Below are 13142 nucleotides of genomic sequence, written 5' to 3'. Positions count from 1 at the left end.
AGAGAGAGAGAGAGAGAGAGAGAGAGAGAGAGAGAGAGAGAGAGAGAAAGAACAAGACTACCTGTGAGATGTCCCATTAATGCAGCAGCTATAAGAAAGAGCAAGGTAGGAATGTGTTGGCACAGAGAGGAGCTGCTGAGGTGAAGGAGGGGTGAAGTGTGGAGAGAGACATACACAGGCTGAGGTGCTGGCATCTGTAATGGTTCCCCTCTTCCTTGGCTTCTGGAGTCCCTGTATAACCATATTGAATGAGGATGGGATCAGTCTCAACATGAAATTGCTCATTATGAAGTTATACTTAGTACACACAACCTAAAGGTCATTGTTTCTGGGTTCCGGAATTTCAGTTGCAACTTGTAACATCAGGTGTACTGGGGAGTGTTTGTGTTCAGAAAGTTTCTTATGGGCCTGGAGAGATGGCTCAGTGTATAAAATACTTAGGACCTCAGCTCTGGGACGCATAAAAGATAGGGGAGGGGGGCATGTCAGCCTACCTGGAATCTTAACACTTGGGAAGCTGAGACAGGAGACCTCTGATCAAGCAGGGTAGCTATACTCAGTTGGTGAGCTCTGGGTTTAGCCAGAGACCCTGCCTTTGTAGTTAAAATGGAGAATGATCAAGGAAGGCACCTGATATCACCTATGACCTCCACATACAAGCAAGCACACATTCATGAGTATTTGCACACACATGAGAATTACATATACACACGGGCTTATGTATAAAAGCACATACATACGTACATCCTACACACATACACCAACACACACATGGAGGAGGGAGAATTTAAGATTTTAAGCATTTCAGATTTCAAGTTTTTAGATTAGAGTGTACTACTCTACCTTGAATGCTTGAAGACACACCTTCCCTTAACCCCACAGACACATCTGGGCGGGCACATGAGATGTCATTTATCCCTAGACTCCCCAGCTGTAGAACATGGAGAAAGGGAAAGCAGACTGTAACACAGCTTTGCTTCTCTGAGCGGTGCTCTGTACTTGAGCTCTCAAGATACAACTAGCAGAGTTGTCCTAATAAATGTAGGACTCACCTCATCCGTGAGTGAGTGTCCATCTTGACGGTTCTCTTTGCTTGTGTGACAGCACTTACAGCTCTAGCCCCATCCTGTCATCTTTACTTACTGGTTTATTCTTGTTAATATTAACTCATTTAATTCTGCAGTTATCCCTAAGAGGCGGGCAGAAGACAGATCTCCATCTTCCCTTTAACCAACACAAAGACCTGAATCCCAAAGCCAGTCCATCCTACCTACCCCTGAGCACCTGGTCTCTGCTGCTACAGGCTGTGCATATGCAGAGGACTTCATCTACAGGAGGGTTCTGCTTGTCATTGTCCTGTCATTGAGGCACTGGGGTCCCTTGACTTGAACACAGCTAAGAAGAACAGGGAAGGGGTCAAGACGTTTGCCAACACAAACCACAATGGTTCTTTGTTGTTCCAGCAGGGCTGTGACCTCTTTATTCTAACTGTTAAATATTTAACTGGTTGTGTCACTGGCAAATGGAGTTTCAGCAACTAAAATGTAGTGTATTCTATGTTTCTATAGTAGATTGTAAGTCATGTATTGCCCTCTGGCCCCTAAGAGATCACACCACTAATAATTCACTCTGTTCCTGCCTCTGAGATCCTGTGCTGCTGAAACTGGAAGATTCTTGCCAAAAATCTACTGTTCTATTTTCCTCACACCTAATAAATAAAACCTCCCTGGTGGTCCCTACAAGCTCCAAGTGAAGCCAGCCCTCCGTTCTACTGCCACCAGCACTTGAGAAGTAGAGAAGGCCCAAGGGGGACCTTATTTGCTCTTGTGAACCACATGAAGATATCTGCCTTAAGCCATCCCCACAAGGGTTGTCTCCTGGCCAAGATCCCCATCCCAGGAAGGACCACTTTGTGTTCCAACATGGTCTGAGCCCCTCACTGAAAGCCCCACTGAGGGTCAGGCCTTGTTTCCATGGACAGTTGTGAAAAGCTGTTCAATCCCATAATGTAATGTGGAGAAACAGAGACTTGGGCCTTGTAGGGGCTAGCTAGCATCAAGAAATTAGCCAGGAAGTTAGAAATGGCAATTCTAACTGACACATTACACTGTATAATGGGAAGGAGCTAGTTGTGCCTAGGTCCACTTTTGAATCCTGATGGCTATGGTGAGGAAAGGGAGTCACTTTCAGGTATCCCCTACTGTGTACCCCGCCATTACCCAGCTGCAAAGGCTTGTTCCTTCCATACACCTGTGGAGACAATGGGTTCCAAGGCTTGCTATCTGCCCTGCATGTCACAGGGGATTGGGAGGTCAGAGGTTAAGGGGCTTGTTGAGGTACCTCTCAGGGTGAGCCAGAGCTGTGATCAATACAGCCTCTGATCCTCACCTACATCCTTCCCTGATTGCCCACTCTTCTCTCCTGCCCCTGAAACAATACCAGCTTTCCTCTGTATCTCAGGTACATCCACTGCCACGTGCCCCTCCCCAGAGTTCCAATAGCATCCCTCTGCCAACAACCCTGTGCCCATAGCCCAGCCCTGGAAGATTGTCACTAGATAGGGTATGTTCCTAAAAGGAAAAGGGAAGGGGAGGGAGGCTGGAGAAAAGTCACAGAAGGCTCCTGCATCTGCACTGAACAAAGGCATCAGGTCTTTGTGGTTTGTCCTTTAAGAGGATCATTTAGAAAGTGGCTTGAACCTTGTTTTAGAAAAAGTACTTCCTGTTGGGCTGGGCCAGATGTTAAATGTGAGACTGATCCCGTCTGCTACCTGTTGGGAGGATGGGAGTTTGTGAATTGATGCTGGCTCCAACATGCCAACATGCTCTCTGTGGTCCTCTCACTGGTAGCAGGAAGTATCAGTGAATAGATGATTTTAATTCAGGGACAGAAGCAGAGAGGCTTGGAAACGGCCACTGCTTCATGATCTCAGATTGTTCTTAACAGAATTATAAGGGCATATTACACTGTCCAAATCTTCATGCACGCGCATGCACACACACACACACACACACACACACACACCTCTGTTCCTCTGTGCTCTACCATCTTCCCACTGACTGGGCAGATGAAGAGAATTCAGGATAGAGACCGATCGACCCCCAAACCTGGGCCAACCCAAGGCTCCTTCATTGACCTAGAGGAAGTAATTCAGAGTCTCAGGGTCTTTCTCAGTAGCGTGATGTCTGGCTTTGCGACTCTTTCACTTACCATGCTCAGCTTCATAGGTGTAGAAACGGAGAATACTCATAAACTGGACTTTGATGTGGGGATTGTGGTTTGTTCCTCAGTTAAAGACACATGATCTATCCCGTCTCTACGCTGTACAAGGGCATGCAGCTACAGCTTGTAGTCAGCCTGTGGTCGCAGGGATAAATGACCAGCACTCAGTGTGCTGTGTATTGTAGCTCCAGGATGCTCAGTTCACTGTGTCCAGCACTTCCTTCACTCTGGGTGTTTCCGACTGCCAGTGGGTTTATCAGGAGAAGCCCATTGTCCATGGAACAGTTTCTAAACCTTATTTTGAGCTGTAGTGGGTGAATAGGATCTGGTCTCTTGTCCCTTGGTCCGTGTGCTCCTGTCACTCCTGCAGCCTTCCCCCACCCACACTCACTTTCTGTTTAGACCTCAAAGACATGCGGGAACAGGACAATGGTAGCCTCTGGCAGACCCTATTCTTCACTGCCATTGCCTATCTGCCCCTTGACTACTGTCTGACCACTACAACTGTGACTCTCAGCCAGCCTCTATCTATGTAAAGCCTTGTCACCATGGATTTGGTACAGGACCTTGGTGTCCCTGGGCTTACACTAGTACAGAGCAATTATGGAGACAGATGTAGCTTAGACAGTGCCTCTGAGCTCCCTGAGTCCTACTGAAGAGGTAGGAAGGCAGGATGCTGGTGCTAGACAAACAACTTGAGGTCCTATGGATGAGAACAGATTGCACTGTGAAGCTTCAGTGAGTCACCAGCAGCTATGCAGCCCTCTGCTTCTCCTGGGTGTACTCGTCTCTGGCCTGTTGAACTCTGTCCACTCATCCCACAGAGGAGCAGGCTTTGGGCGCCTGTCTCTGTGTCCTTGCTGTCTCAAAGGTGCACACTTCTAGACTTGCAGTCCCCATCTTCTTCCTCCCACTCCTCTGGTCACACCATACAGCTGTAGAGGGTGGGAGAGGAGAGATGAGGTGTTGAACTGACGTATGGGAGACTAGAGTTCAAAGCCAGGCTGTGCCACCCATCAGTTTTGTGATCGTGGGCAAATGAATTAGCTCCCATTCTACTGCTATTGTGAAACAGCCGTGTGCAAGGCAACTTATAGCTGGGAGGGCTCACTGGGGATTATGATTCCAGAGGGGAGGAGTCTTCAGCAACTGGCATGGTGACTGGAGCTAGAAGCTGAGAGCTTACCTCTTGAATCACAAGCAGGCAGCAGAAAGCATACTGGGAGTGGAGTGGGTTTCTAAAACCTCAAAGCACATCCCCAGTGATGTAATACCTCTGAAGAGGTTACATTACCTCCCTGAATAGTGCCACCAACTGGGGACCAAGTGTTTAAATACATGAGTCTGAGGGCAGCACTCTCATTCAAACCAGCAAGTTAAATGTGTGGACCCTGCATTTTCTGTGAACAATGACTGTAAAACCAAACGACAAGCCTAAGTGTTTGGGTTCCTATCTGTGTCATGTTGTGTGGAATTGCAGTGGCCCCTTATTCTTGTGCTCCAAATCAGAGTTCTGAAAGCCATGGAAATATAAACTTACAGATTTCTGCATATACACACCTGTGGTGATGGTTAATTGATAAATTTCAAACGGTGGTTAACAGTAATAATTGATAGTAACATCTAAGAATACCACTGTGACAAAGTCACCAAACCCCCGTTGTTGCACTTTGCGGTCTTATTAAGTAAATTAAGGGAAGCTTCTAAGGTGGGTAGCATTTAGAACGTGGAGACTTTGGTCAGAGGGGCAGCTCACGCCTTGGACAGGATGGAGTGGCACAATGAGAGGTTTTGTCATGCCACTCAGAATGATGTACCATTTAAGACTTAGAAATTGTTTATTTCTGAGATTTCCCATTTAATATTATCAGAATGGCAGACCCTCAGTTACTGAAATTGGGGACAATCATGTACCTTGGAAAGCAGAAAACAGGCTGCGTGGCCAATTCCTTCTGAAGGGCTGTTTAGTAGATTTATTGAGGTACAAGTTACCTATATGAAGAGATCATTTTAAGCATACAGCTCAACTGTCTTGTATAAACTTACAGCAGGCAGCATCACAACACAGGTTTAGACCGTGCCCATCTCCCAAATTATCTGCCACTGCCTATCATGTGTCTCCTCCCACCTCCAAGGCACTTCTCACCTGCTGTCTCTGTGGACTTGCCTCATCTAGACAGAGCATAGAAATGGAACCGGGTCTTTGGTAATTGGCGTCTCTCATGTAATGGTGTCAAGAGTTGTCCCGGAAACGACAGCTTAAGTCTGTGCAGGAGGGGTGTCTCTGGCCTACGCTGCTTAGTGCCAGAAGTGTTTCAGACCTCGGATTCTTTCCTAGCTTTTGAGGTACTTACACCAAGTTTAAACACAAAATCATTTATGTTTCATATAGAGCTCATACAGCGGAGTGAAGGTAACTTTATATAGTACTCCCAGTGTGTCTGGATTTTACTGTGAGCTAGAGTTTTCTACTTATGATGTCAAATTACTGCACAAAAGGTTTCTGCTTTGGGAGCGCTTGGGTTTGGGGTTGGGGATCCTCACCCTACACTTCATCCCCCTTTTTAAGTAATAAAATCTATGTCATATGGACACTGCACATCCTATTGGCATCCATAACTGCTGGATGTTTGAGTGACTTCTCCTTGGAGCTGTGAGGACTAAATGCTGTCGGGAACATTCATGTGTGGGTTTGGGGTTGAACCTGTGTTTGCTACTTTCTGGTGCAAACTTACTCAGGAGTGGGATTGATACTTAAATCTTGGTTCTTTCTATTAGTGTGTGTGTGTGTGAGTGTGTGTGTGTGTGTATGCATGCACACGCACGTGTGCATATGGATGTGTGCAGGCCTGAACCACATGTGAAAGTATGGTCTTGTATGTATAAAGGTCAAAGAACAGTTTTCAAAAGTCAGTTCTCTCCAGAGATTGAACTCACATGGCAAGTACTCTTACCTGCCGAGTCAGCTTATCAGCCTGAGATGTTAGGTTTTTTGTGTCTACCTTTTACAAATGTTCGAAGCTGCTCCCCAGGGCTTCCAACCTTTGCTACATCTTTACAATATGTGAGACTCTATTGTTTCTGGTGCTGTTTGTTAGTTTCCGCCTTTTGCATTGCAACCATCCTAGTGGCTGGGGAGTGGGTGTTACTGTGGTTTTGTTCCACAACTTCCTGAAGGATGTCTGTAAAGACAGTTATGGAGTGCTAGATCAGAGAGAGCTATTGGGGTGTTTGTTTCCGACCTTCTAAGAGAATTCCTAGGGAAGTCTGGAGTGGGCAGTGTTTTCCTGAATGAGGTTCCACTGTGGGCTGAGAACTCAGTGCCTTGAAGAAGTCATAGGGGTCAGCAAATTACTGGCCAAATCTTTGTTTCTGTAAATAAAGTTTTATTGGAAGAGAGCCACATTCTCTCATTTGCAGATTGCTCCTGGCTGAGCTCACATTGCAGGGGCAGAGCTGGTGTCTGGGATGGAGATGGATGCCTTGCAATGCCGCAAGGATTTGCTCTCCACAGTGTAGCTTGCATAGCATAAGCCTCAGAGATCCCGGCACATAGTGAGGTGTCTGCACCATGTGTGGATGACCCTGCTGTGGGGACTGGTGGTCTATACAGTCTGAACTGGAGTGTGCAGGGTGGGTAAAACTTTGTCGGCTTGGGGGAATTGAGAAGGAGATTCTCCGAAGAGCAAACAAGAGAGTGGACATGAGTGGGGGACTGATGGGAGACTTGTTTAGCTATCTGAACGGTCTACAGAGACAAGAAACTAGAGGTAACCCGAGATACTTTGCACCAAGTTCCTTCTCTCATTCATCACCTTCCTTGGATTCTGGGGGTTCGAACTCCCACCTACAAGATGCGCTTCTGATCTGGCTGCCCCTAAGACACATGAAGGGGGGTCCTCACTTTTCATCCCAGCTTGATTGGGGGGATATGAGCTGGGGACACTCTAAGAGCCCCCCATGTTTGGGAAGGATTGAAGAGCTGAGTTTGTTCCCAGAAAATCCTAAGTAGAATCTGGGCAGAAGATTCCCGGAGGTGGCCCTGGCTCCCCTGTAGGGGCCAGGAAAACACACTTGTTTTGGTGATGGGCCTTTTTTGTTGTTGTTGGAGTTGGTTGCTTTGGGAGATCAGCACAGCTATTTATAGCCTACCCCCCTCTGCGCCAGCTTTTAGGACCGACTCCATGTCCCTGCCAACCCACATGGCAGGTTAAAGAAAGGTGATCTGTTTGCAGGCTCCGTGCAGGACATGAAGATGAGGCATCCCAGGGGAGGGTAGGAGCTATTATTTGCAAGGTCTCTCTTAGGTTCTAATGGAGAAAGGGACAGAGGAAGGGTGCTGAGGGTTAGGGGAAATTGCTGGTCTCCAACTCTGCAGCCTCTGATCAGACCACCTTGTTCTGAGAGGTTGTTGCCTCTGTCCAGAGGAGGACCAGCACATGGGGTAGGTGAACCTTCCAGAGGGAAGGAAGGATGAGAGGACCCATTGCATACTCCAAATACTTCACTTGGGCTCTCAGAGACAGAGGTTCGAAGCCCAAGACTTCCCCTTGGTAGGTCTTCACCAGGCATCTGGTGTCAGCCAAAGAATTTGGCTTCAATCCCACAATCCCACCTTGGATGGTTGCTTCACCAGCCTGGGCCTCCGTTTCACCACTCATGAGTGAACAGTCCATACTCCAAGTCTGGGTTCTAAATCTTAGGTTTCAACCAAGCATGAACTGAAGATACTCAGGAAAAAAAATGCATGTGTCCTGAATTTTCTCCTGGTCATTAGTCCCCAAACAGACCAGCTGTCTGACAAGCCCTGGGGGTTGGAGGTTGTAAGTACTTCCAAGATGGTTTAGTCCACACAACAGGCTGCATCCGGTTCTGTGCAAATATTTCAACCATGCTATATAGAAGGGCCTGGCATCAGCAGGGTCTAGAATCAATGCCCCATGGACATAGAGGATGCTGGAACTAACTCCCTGACAGTAGTTTGCTGTGAAGACAAAATGAGTACCCCTTCCCTTAGCTCCTGTCACAGCCCCTCTACCTCTCAGTCTCACCAGTTCCCTCTCAGTCTCCTAACAGGGAGGCACATTGTGTGCTCAGGGATTTCCTTCTACCGGCACTCCTTTCTCTGTGGAGAGGTCCTTCCCATCCCTCCCCTCAGGTCCTTGTTCTTTTATGTCTGGAACTCTACCCTCCCTCTTGGCCTTTCCCTTGACAGCTCTTATATCCACTGTGTCCCTTTAACCCGTTTACTCCTCTGATCCAAGAACTTCACTCCCTGAAAAAGCCACCTGGTTGAGCTGTCACCTCCCATCAGCTTCCCACAGGTGTCCCTGCATAAGGAAGCTCCCTGCCTTGATGGTGGGCAGGCCAGTCACTTGCCCCCATCTTCTGTTTGTCTTTGGGTGCCTTTCTCCCATGCTGCCCTGCCTCTCTGCCCTGCCTTTGCCTCTTTAAGAGGTTTTCCTTCTCTGTGCCCTGGACTGGAGATTCTGGACTAGTCGGCAGATGATCTCCCTTTTCCAGCTCTCTCTCTCTCTCTCTCTCTCTCTCTCTCTCTCTCTCTGAAAGCCCCTGAACCAGAGTTTAGGTATGACTCTTCACCCTACCTGTTTTCCAAGCTTTGGATCTAGAGACCTAGTGGGCTCCAGGTTTTTCAGTCACCGAGTGTCCCCCCTTGAACTACCTGAGCTGCTTGGTTCTTTTGTCCACATGATACAGTCTAGAGTTATCTGAGAAAAGGGAAAATCATTTGAGAAAATGACCTCATCAACTAGCCTCTAGGCAATTTCTGTGGGACATCTTCTTGATGGATGATTAATGTGGGAGGGCTCAGCTCACTGTGAGTGGTGCCACCCCTGGGCAGGTGGTCCTGGATGGTATAAGAAAGCCTTGAGGAGTGGGGGAGGAAGCAGATTAAGTTCCTGCCTCTAGGTTCCTACTCTGACTTCCCTCCATGGTTGACTATAAGCTTAAGATGAAATAAACCATTTCCTCTCCAAGTTGCTTTTAGTCATAGTGTTTTATCACAGAAATAGAAATCAAACTAGGACGCCATCTTGTCTTAAACTATGGTGTCCACACACTGCTTTCCTGTCTGCCTCACTAGCCTCCTTGCTGTTTCTCTGGACCTGGCCACCTCTGAGGGGTCCATGGCTCTGCTCTTTCAGGCAGTCATTTTCTGCCTCTGCCACTTTCATACTCACCCATCCCTCCCCACTGACACTTCCTGCCTTGATCCTAATCTCCGTTTACTGACCTAACTAAAATGAATTCTTCTGTACTGGGGACCCCGCAATGCCCCAACTTTACAGTCCATTCTTCGTGATACAGCTGAAGCTGGGTCTCCAGAGCTACCCCTTTGTCCTGACAGGTATCACCTCTCTTCAGACTCTTCCGCCACCCTTGTGGGATGCAGCCCCACACTCTGCAAGGCTCACACTCCACTTCGCCAGCATCTCTGTGTCAGCACTGGGCACACATGCCCCACTGCACCATTGCTAGCCCCCAGCTTTTGCTCAGGCTTCACTTCCTGCCCCCGAAGGCCTCTCTCTCTGCCTCTCCTTTTTTTGCTTTCTTCCTACCTTTTGGTACCCCCAATGACCCCTACATTCTGATACTGTGTTGACACTATTGATGGTGTCCCATTGTGCCTTGAGGTTTCGCTGTTCTCTCCATGACAGCAGTTTCTTTGTCTCCATTTTCCACTGGGTTCTGAGCTCTTATGGACCCTCTGACTTGCCATAGCAGCAACCGTCCCAATGGTGCTCAGTAAGCACTTGAATATAGCAATCCACAAAATAGTGATAGGCACTTGGTACTCCTTTTATTCACTGTGCAGAGGTGCGTGAGACAGCTCTAGCCTGTAGTGAGTAAAGCTGGAGGGAATACAGTGGTGACCGTGGGCTTCTGGGAGACCCAGTGGCTAGCACAGAGGCTTCCAGATTTCTGCCTACATTCCATCACTTGCTGATATGGCTCTACCAAGTTCCTTGACTCAGCCGTACCTCAGTTTCCCCATCCTTGAAGCAATAATACGTGTCCCTGCTTCAAGGTTCCTGGGATGGGTTAGATGCTTTCGTGCCTGGGCAGCCTGTGGAGGGAGGTGCCATTAATTCCTTTTTACAGATGAGGAAGCTGAGACCCAGAGAGGTGATGCTCCCCAGCTAAGGTGTAACCGATGGTGGGAAACAAAGCTGGCCTTGAGCCCAGCTGTTTGGTATGTGTCAAGGGCTGGAGTCACCTGGCCCTATCCCTCCAGGGAGATTTCAGCCTCCAGGGGCATGTCTCCAGAAATATGCTAAAAGGTGCTCTCTGGATCTGCTCCAAAGCCAGTGCGGAGTGCTCAGCTAGCGTGACTTGCATATGCTCTTCTCCCCAAGAAGTTCTGGCTAGTTCTGAGTGCTGAGTGTGTCCGCTCTGGGCACAGTGTCCAGAGGTCCGGTCCTGGGTCCTTGCCGGCCAGCATGTTGGCAGCGAGCTCTTCCTCATTCAGCTGCCTCTTGTGCTCCAGTACTTTATGGGGGAGGGTCATTAAAAAAGCTTTTTCCCAGGAAGAGCTATGCCTTCCCTGAGTCTCTGCTGTGGATTGGCCCAGCCCCCATGCTCTCAAAAGCTGCCCTTGTGGGTTTCAAAACAGTCCTATAGCCCAGTAGACTGAGAACCTCATCCACCAAGCCCAGCTTTCCTCCAGAACCTTCTGAGTGACAATCAGCATTGGTTCAATGTAAAGAAAATAGTTTGACGATGTTTTCAAATAAGAGTCTGGTGGAACAAAAGAGCAGTTCATCTGCTCTGGCTTTTTGTGTTGTGCTTCCCAATCGGGAAATGAGATGCTTCAGTTAAGTGAGGGGGCGCCAGAGCTGGCTGCTCAGGACTAAGGCTCACAGCTTCCAGAGAGTGGAGCCAGCTCACTCCTAGCAGGCTTGTTCCCTCCTTCCTCTCTCCATCCTTGTGTATTTTTAGACTTCAGATCCACAGTTCAACAGACAAGTCCATCAATCTGAACACACACACACACACACACACACACACACACACACACACACACACAAGCTAGGTAACCTGTATGTTTTTTTCATAAGTGGTCCCAAACCTAGAATAGATGGACACAGAGCATGCCATGTCATGTCCGTGCACAGCAACCCAAGGTCTTGTCTAGATCATTCCTCCTTGACAACCAATAAGCTATCTTTTGGGGTGTTTGGAGTAGCAATTACAAGACAACAGATGTATATCTGTGACTGGGTTCTTAAAATGTAAACAGGAGAGGCAGTGAGCACCCTGAAAGTCCCTGTACAATTTAGGGAGTGGTAACATTTTGCAGGAAAACTTTTATCCCTGTAGTAACTCTTCAAAAGCTCCATTATACATGAGCAAGAAAAGAATGTTGTTGTTTTCTACCTTTGAGATCTCTGGGGGGGGGGATGCCTGTTACTATGGCAAAGCTCAACCTGTCCTGACTGCTACAGAGGGCCCAAATTAAGCTTCCTGTAAGAAATTATAGGTAAGACATGCTTTGAAGGGTGAATGGAACTGGCCCAGGGGAGGAAGGTAGAGGAGCTTTCATCCCTCATTTCCTGTCAAGAAAAAGGCAAAGTTAAAAAATGCCTCAAGTGAGTGGCAATTGTAAGTCTCTTGTTGTAACTCCCCCGCTTCTGTCAAATCCAAGGGTTTCATTTGGTAAGAAATCCATGGCCCAGTGCTCCCAGGGATCTGCTTGACAAAGGTGCTTCTCAGTTTCCACACTAGACTTTCTTTAAGGTCTTTAAAGACTCATCATGTCTCTGTGAGGTGTGAGCACCACAGATGAATTCAAGCTGAAGATTGCTAAAGCACTCCAAGCAAGATCTATGGTCATTGTTGGGCCTGGCTAGCCAACACCTTTCTCCTCGCTTAACTCTCACTCCACTCTTGTCCAGCTTAGCCTAGTTGAGCATACTGACCTTCTAGTCTCAGAACCTAAGATATTGAGTGCCTAGCACATACTAGGCCCCAGGAGATGAGTACTGAGCATGGTTGCTCCTGTTTCTTCCAGCCGTGAGCTGGTTTCTAGTAACTCAGAGGCTGCCCACAGTCTGATTTTGTTTGGGGGCCTGCCTGATTTCTCCAGCAGGGGCTGGGGCTACAGGGAGCCTGCTGACCAGTGCTAATTGGTGTCATTGAGTAATTAATGCAGAATCAGACCCGAGCTGATTCCCAGGGAGACAGACACTGAGGGTGGCTTTCATGCTTGGTGGGATGGGAGTTCCTTTCTCCGGGGACATTCTCAGAGCACTGAAGGCGACTGGCACCGTCTGGTGGGGGTGGCTTGGCAGCCAGAATGGGGTTCGTGGAGCAAGTGTGGAGGGGGTTTGTGCTAGTGCCACGGTTGGACACAATATGGAGCGTGGCAAGTTTGACTTTAAAGAAACACAACCCCAGGGTGGGCTCTGGGAGCCAGGCATGTGTCAGCTCTGAAGAATTGATGCACTCTTGGAGAAGGCCATGGCAGAGGCACTTCCAGCATACCTGGTATCCTCAATGCTCTATAGCCTAGGTCCTCTTAGTATGGGACCTCTCCCCAGTAGCATGGGTTCTCCTCCTCCTTGGCATGGATCCCTCCTCTGTGTTCTCCTCCCCCAATTCCGTCTGCCCTCTGTGCCCTGCGCCTCTGTCCCTGAAATGCACCACACTCTGTCTCTAGAGGTGTCACTTAGCTTAGAACAGTCTCTACTCCTCCCTTCAGGGTGCAGATCTTGCATCCCTTCTCCCGGGAAGTTTCCAGGGGCTCCCTACAGCAGCAAAGATGGGTCATGTTATGTTGCAGTGACAAGAGCTCCAGAAATCTGAGTGACACAATCTATTGTCTTCTAGTATTGCTTGTACTGTGTCTTGGGCAGTTCCTTAGTAACGGGGCTTCTAGAGCCCTCACCATGACACTC

General features: G+C 48.3%; 1 protein-coding gene across 1 annotated transcript in view; it reads left to right on the top strand.

The window, feature by feature from the left end:
- Slc6a11 (solute carrier family 6 member 11) overlaps positions 1-13142 on the top strand; it is a 117512-nt gene that overhangs the window by 18502 nt on the left and 85868 nt on the right. The gene's annotated exons all lie outside the window — the stretch shown is intronic.

This window comes from Grammomys surdaster, unplaced genomic scaffold (genome assembly GCF_004785775.1).
Source record: "Grammomys surdaster isolate TR1022 unplaced genomic scaffold, NIH_TR_1.0 125756, whole genome shotgun sequence".
NCBI lineage: Eukaryota > Metazoa > Chordata > Mammalia > Rodentia > Muridae > Grammomys > Grammomys surdaster.
Note: the sequence above shows the minus strand (reverse complement) of the source record. Positions and strands in the feature narration are given on the sequence as shown.